Source organism: Ruditapes philippinarum, unplaced genomic scaffold, assembly GCF_026571515.1.
Source record: "Ruditapes philippinarum isolate M1 unplaced genomic scaffold, ASM2657151v2 ctg95_1_1_1_1, whole genome shotgun sequence".
NCBI lineage: Eukaryota > Metazoa > Mollusca > Bivalvia > Venerida > Veneridae > Ruditapes > Ruditapes philippinarum.
In genome coordinates, this window is record NW_026858117.1 from 594,569 (window position 1) to 601,932 (window position 7,364).

A 7,364-nucleotide genomic window follows, 5' to 3' on the forward strand; every position below is an offset into this window, starting at 1 on the left:
CGGCGCCGAGCTAAAATAAACTTAATTGAAGGAGAAGAAGTGTCATAACACAGGTTTTGCAAACTGTTAAGACCGGGAATAGGCAAGGTTACATAAATGTTACAAAATGTTTCAGCAGTGGTCCTTGATTATAAGAATTAACGATTATAACTAATTCATTTATTATTATATAAAATTCATTTGTTATTATAGAACAACAGAACAGAACAAATATTTTATTTGACTTAAGCATTACAAGCCCATCGTCGTTAACAATGAAAAAAGAACATATATATTGGTATGACATGGAACATTTTACATATAATACATGAATTATTATTTCCTTAAACACATATATCGTGAGAATGTAACAAGGAAAAAATATTTTTTATATATACTCAAAAGTTACATGGAAAAATAATTAACAAAAAAAAGGAATGATTTCAGATTGAGAACGAAATTTATATTATTACAATAGTGAATCCCTTAATTTGAAAGCTTTAAAACAATATAGAGCCAAATTTTTTATGATCTTCTTATTACTACTTTGCATTAATGATATATACTTAATTATATTTGTGTGGGTATAATAATACCTGGGTATATAGAGCCTTCTTAAATCGACATAAGCTGTACATTTTAAAACAAAGTGAAATTCGTCCTCTAGGTCGTTTAAATTACATAGTGTACATTTTCGTTCATCGCGCGGAATATTGTAGTGTCGGCCGACTTCAATGTTAAGTTTATGTGAAGAGAGACGTAATTTAGCCAGTGCGTTTCTAAATTTTGTATTTTCTAATAGTCTGATATAATTTGACTGCTCAAACGTATCTTTTATCTCCCGGAAAATATTTAAGGAACTTGACATCTGCAACCCCGTTCTCCAATTACTTATGTATATATCTCTAAGCCTACAACGTAAGACTGGAACAAATACATTTATTTTAACGGATTCAGGATATAACCAGACTTCACTTAGACCAGAAGACTGAAGGATATCGCGTATATATGAGACCCAATTTTTTATTGATTCGTTTAGCTCTAGACTTTTGATTTGATCTTGTAAAACCGCCTTAAGTATGCAATTTTCAGACTTGACGGTATTAATCATCAGAAAATATTTAACCATTTTAACATGTCTTTCTATATAGAGTGGAAATCTACCTAACTCACTATAGAGAGCTAGAGTATGTGTAGATTGCTTAACATTTAGTATCCATTTACAAAATTTCTTATGTACTCTTTCTACAACCTCTGGATTTATATAACCCCATACCTCTGCGCCATAATTTAAAACAGAAAGTACATACGAGTCAAAAAGATTAAACAATATATTTATTGGAACTTTCATACTACGAACAATAGCCCACAAAGAATGTAGAGATCGCAACCCTTTCCCGGCTAATGTGTTTGCTGCTTGCATAAAAGACCCTCCACTGGAGAATACAACCCCTAGGTAATTAAAAGACTTGACTATTTCAATATCTATGTTAACTGTAAGGTTCCATTTACAACAATAAGAATATAAACGATCTAGTGATTTCTGTAACCCAGTACTTGTTTCAGAGACGATTACCGCGTCATCAGCGAAAAGGAGCAAATATATCGCAATTTGATCAATATTTATTCCAGCGTCAATATTTTCCTGTAATTGCATTTCTATATCATTTAAAAATAAAGAGAAGCAAATCGGCGAAGTTATTTCACCTTGGAACAAACCTAAATTACTATTGAAAAAATCAGATAGGCTCCCTAAAAGTTTTATACAAAGTTTCACTTCGCTGTACATTGATCTTAATACCGACAGGAATTTACCATTTATTCCTAGTTTTATAAATTTATACCATAGCCTACTTCTCTCGATAGAGTCATAAACTTTTTTATAATCTACAAAACAACAGTACAGTTTATTTTTGTTCAGAAGTTGCTTTTGAATTAATGCGTTTAAAATAAAAACAAGATATACAGTACTATATTTATTCCTGAAGCCAAATTGGGCATCAGTTATATAATTTATTGTGTTACTATTACAGTAATTGGACCCCTTTGAAAATATGATTTTAGCTTAATGGACAATTCTAGCGTTAGATAGAACATACTTCTAAATTATATTTATATTTTTGTTGCATTTTTGTATGTTTATATGAATGTTGATATATGTGACAATATAGTTTGTGTTTATGTATATTTCCCTGAATAAATCAAAAATTCGATACCAAGCGTTACTGATGGTACATGTATAGTAAGTAAGTAAGTAAATTTTATTAGAGTGACAGTGTTATGTACAATATAGGAAAAATACATATAACAAATAACAACACCCGGTCACGTTGGTCCTATAAGTCACTTTAAACTATTTACAATTCGTTAAACGATATATAATTTATTTCTTGATATTTTTAACAATTCTAAGGATAGTCCAGATATTAGTTCAACAAATAAATTGTCAATATGTAATAATATCAATTTATTTATAAAGATATAACTTTCTTCTATTCATACTTTGCAGCACTAACATATTGATTTTGTATCACATAATTTAGTTTAATATTGTATTTTATTTATATGTATTGCTAGAACATGGATGTTTAGTATATAATTATGTAACTTGGTGCCACTTTTTCAACAAATTCAAAGCAGTTCAATAAAGCGCGTAAATATTTTGCACTTAAAAATTTGTATTTGACATTTTGTACCTGTGTATATTCAAAACGATTTTGTTACGAGGTGGTATCCTTTGTTTCGACAATATATTATTTTAATGCAATCACGTATCAATGAAAGGTACGCTTCGTGATCGATCACCTGCTTAGAATGCGGGAGTTATTTGATTGCTGCGTTCCTCGGGACGTTTACCAGACTTTTTGTTATTCCCATTCCGCTTAAGTTGAAATAAATCTGGTTTATAAACGTAAAATTCTGCTGTCTGAAAAGATTGAAATGTAATATAATGAGGCAATTGACTAAACTTGACAGGTTTTATCAAACTACCATTGCTGAAACAGGCAACAAAATCTTTGCAATTGATATAATTATATGCCATCATATTGTAATACGGTTGAAAGTATCAACATGTGTTGTCATCTTCAAGATAAAATTTGACATTAACTGATAAAATTATAAAAAGTGTGCCTGAACACACAAGAGTAACAATGGAGGAAACGATTAATTGCATCTAAATCAAATGGTTTCAAGCCATTTTTATGCAATTGCGTACCTTATGTTTTCCATGATAATTATTTACATACAAAGGTTACTTGAAATTGAAAGACATGATCATCCAATCATTTTTTTTCAAATTGAACGATGCCGTATTCAAAATATCCTATATTGAACATGAATGTGTATGACATTTTCAATGTAACTTCGGGGAAAAACAGTATTAACAACGTAAGTGTGCGGCGAAAGGCACGTGATTGAATTTTCTTATGAGGAACGCATTGCATAATGTACTAGTTGCCGAATACAGTAACACATGTTGACATCTTCAAGATAAAATTTGACGTTAACTGCTAAAATGATAAAAAGTTTGCTTCATCACATTTTATATGTTGTTATCAGAAATGCCTAGGTTTGTATGATAGATGCATTTTTTTCAAGCTGTTTTATAAAAAGCAAATCATACTGTGGAAGCGAATTATCAGTCTATAGTACAATAGGGACACGATGGCTTTGTATCGCTCATATGAGATAGTAGTTAGCTCTTTATTTATATACAAAAACATAACCCCTACCTTTAGTACATTTTGGCGAATCGAAACTATTTGTAAATCTTGACAGTCAGTTATTGTTCCGATACGATAATGTGAGAGTGACGTTGCATTTTTTGGTGTTCACAAAAGTTTACAATCTTTGTCTGAATAGGTAAAACAGATTTTTTAAGAAGCCAATAGTACCATATAAAAAATAGAATTTTAAATGTCTCGATGGCAAAGTTGGTGAAGTCATTGGGATGCAATACAACTTTAATATTTTCACACGAGTTCGAACCTAACAAGTTGTATATTTTTTCTCTCTTTTTTTTTTGTTTCCCTGTTTTGTTTTTCAGTTGTGTCTTCTTATAGTGCAGCATCATATCAACTAATCTTCTTCGAAATCCAATCAACCATTGTAAATTCGAAAAATGTGCATGGACAATAGCACTTTTTTCGTGCATTAACATCTGCAGAATTACGAGGAGGCAGGGCGAGGAACTTGAAAAGTCAGAGCGCTTCTATAGATGTACATGCATAAAAAGGCGCATAACATAAAGTATACGTCTGAATCTGTAAAGCCGCGTTTCCGATGTCTGTATTTCGTATAAAGAAACTATTGCCCTTGTCATGCTTCCCACGTAATAGTGCGATGTCACTTGCCAGTGGTCATTTTTACATTGGGCCCAGTGGCGCATGTGCACGAGAGCATGTTTTCCTCTCTGATTATGTATACCTGCGTGCGCAACATTTATGCAAGCATCAGAATTAAAGTTTTCATCTAAAGTAAGAAATTATTGATAAATACATACCAGCATGTAAACTAATCTATCTAGTTCATTGTCAAGTAATACCCCCCAAAAAACTAGTGAAAATATCTTAACTGGTATAAAGTATATTGTCAGGCTGTCTGGCATAACTCAGCATGCATTTTCAAAGGTTGCATCTGCTAAGATAAAAACTCACGATAGAAATTAAGATGGATTTTTTGTTACCCACATCCCGTTTGTTTCATATCACACACGTATACAAAATCATACCACAAAGAGATTTGAAATGTACGTGTAAAAGTATTTGATCAAACTAATTTAAAGTTATCAGAACAACGTAGAATTACATTAACAATAATATTTAATATTTCAAATTTTACAAAACAAAGTTTGTCTGTTTGTTTGTTTGTTGTTGCTGTAGATGTTGGTTGTGCTGTCTGTTGTTTTTGTCATTTTTTATTAATTTTTGTTTACATTGCGCGTATTCAATAGAAATAAAATATTTTTAATCATTACATAATGCAGCCCAGTTTAACAGGGAAAACACAAATTAACATTTTGGGACTCATTTCTAATTAGTTAAGTTCACAAAACATTTAAATAAATTAAAATTAAATGCAGTTAGGAACTAAACAATAACCGCCTCCGTGGTCGATGGGTTAGAGTCGATGACTTCTAATCCAGTTACCTCTCTGGCGTGGGTTCGATCCCCGGGAGATGCTTTGGTAGTTTAGCACGGAAAATAGGTAGTCTAGTACTGGTGTTACTCTCCAGGAACGATGGTTAGGAAAATTCCCCCCTATATGACTGAAATACTGTTAGGAAAGGCGTAAAATGAAACAAACAAACAAAGGAACTAAACAAACGTGCTGATTTGAATGTCATGAAAACTATAACTGCCTACCTTGATTTCATACATTTGTTGTTAGAGTACCGTAAAGTGATGTTTTAATAAACAGAGAGGAATAAAACCGCCATAAATAAAACTTGGTATTTGTTGTCAATTACTTTGAAACAAAATTCACGTTGGAGGAGTGTACAAAACTAATTTAAGGTTTAAAGTTTGTTAAATACCTGACGTAAATACAAAAAACGTGTGTTTTCAAATAGTTTTCAGTATAATAAAATAAATTTTAAGTATTTTGGGATTGGTCCCATTGTTACAAACATGAAAGTCCATCGTGATAAAATAAAGAAATGATGTATGAGGATGTATGATCACGTGGTATGTTGATAAGGTTAGTCACTGTTAATTTTGTTGTTTGTCGATATCACTTTTTATATTTCTATTTCTTTACTTTGATTTGGCCCTTGTTCCACGTGTTAATGGTCTATTAAAAAAGGACACTGCGTTTCGTCATACAATATAAATCGCATTATAACAATTATGTAAAATGGGCATATTTGGCGGTTCGTCTAATATAACGTATGATTTCCCACTTTTGTATTCTCGTGCAATTTTAGTTATTAAAAAATCTTAAATATGCCCCGTCGAGCAGTTGCCATTTTAATAACTTCTATCCCATAGAATTGCAGAAACGGCGTGGAATTGTGCTAACGTTAATTTGTTTACTATTATGAGGTCATCATACATTTTTGAGTACAATACTTATTCAATTGGATGAGAACACAGATATCAAATCTGTATTGGAGGAGGTCCTAGCCTGAAAGCAGTTGATATGCTTGTTCGCTACAAAATTATTTTCAGGGTCTCCGGGCCAACTATGCAATTAATGGAAAAAATGCACTGCTGGCCGTGTATCTTAGCTGGAGCATGGGCTGTATTAAAATGCAGCAAAGGGCCCAAAAACCAAGAGTAACCTTCGAACTTAAGGGACCGCCATCAACCATGTCTTACTATTACCCAAACGATAGACCCTGTGATAATATATCCCGTCAATGTGACAATACTGACCATGGAAAGGACAAAAGATCCTCATTTATATAAGTTTTGTAAAATTTATGCTACACAACCATTTCTATACCTTAGCAGTTACAGTTTGGCATGATATATGCTGTGGAATGTATGGCGATAATAAAAAATTCTAAAAGTAATTTCGATACGTTTTCAATGGAATCATGATCTGTATTATTACAGTACTTGTTTTACCCTCAAGTGTGAGAACTTGACGATAGTAATACATAAATAGATCAAGAGAAAATACCGTTTATTATACTAAAATAAGAAAATGATTCATTCAAATTATATTTACAGCAAAACAAACTTCAACAATAAAACATTTATAGCCGGTTTAAATTTGATATATTTATTTACTTTTAGACTGGTTTATGTACGTTAAAACATATCTTAGGTCTTTGCACTAGGGACGACCTATAAGAAACATTAAGAGAATAGGCATGACGTGTTTAGAATAATTCCGGTCCAAGAATGATACATCAGTTAGTTATGAATGGAGAAATGGTAGATTAATCTTATCGCAGCACTCCTTGACACTGACATCATCGAGTTCGATCAACGATTAAAATCCCATCTTGCAACATTAAAAAAGATATTAGCTGTTAAATATAGTTTGAATATGCATTGAAATGACTTATACTAGCGTGGTGCTAAAAACTACTTGTCAAGATGATTTGTCACTTAACATAATCTATGTCCATTAAATGGCCTTATGCAACAGTCATGAATGAAGATGACTACTTGACATAAGATTCAGGTGAATAAATTCCAAGAAGCTACGTTTGTAAAGTTCTTCGGTATAAATGCTTTCATAGCTTTCATACTCATATGCAAGATTCTTCCTTAATCAATTTGTAAATTAATTTGGCAATACTTCAGTATTAAAACTTCCGTTAGTTCTGATTTGCAAATTTTATCAGGCATAGCAATCAGTGTCTTGAAAGTTTGATTGTTAGTTCAATATTCAACAACTTGTAAAATAATTTAGTTTAGAATGCTGTTTAT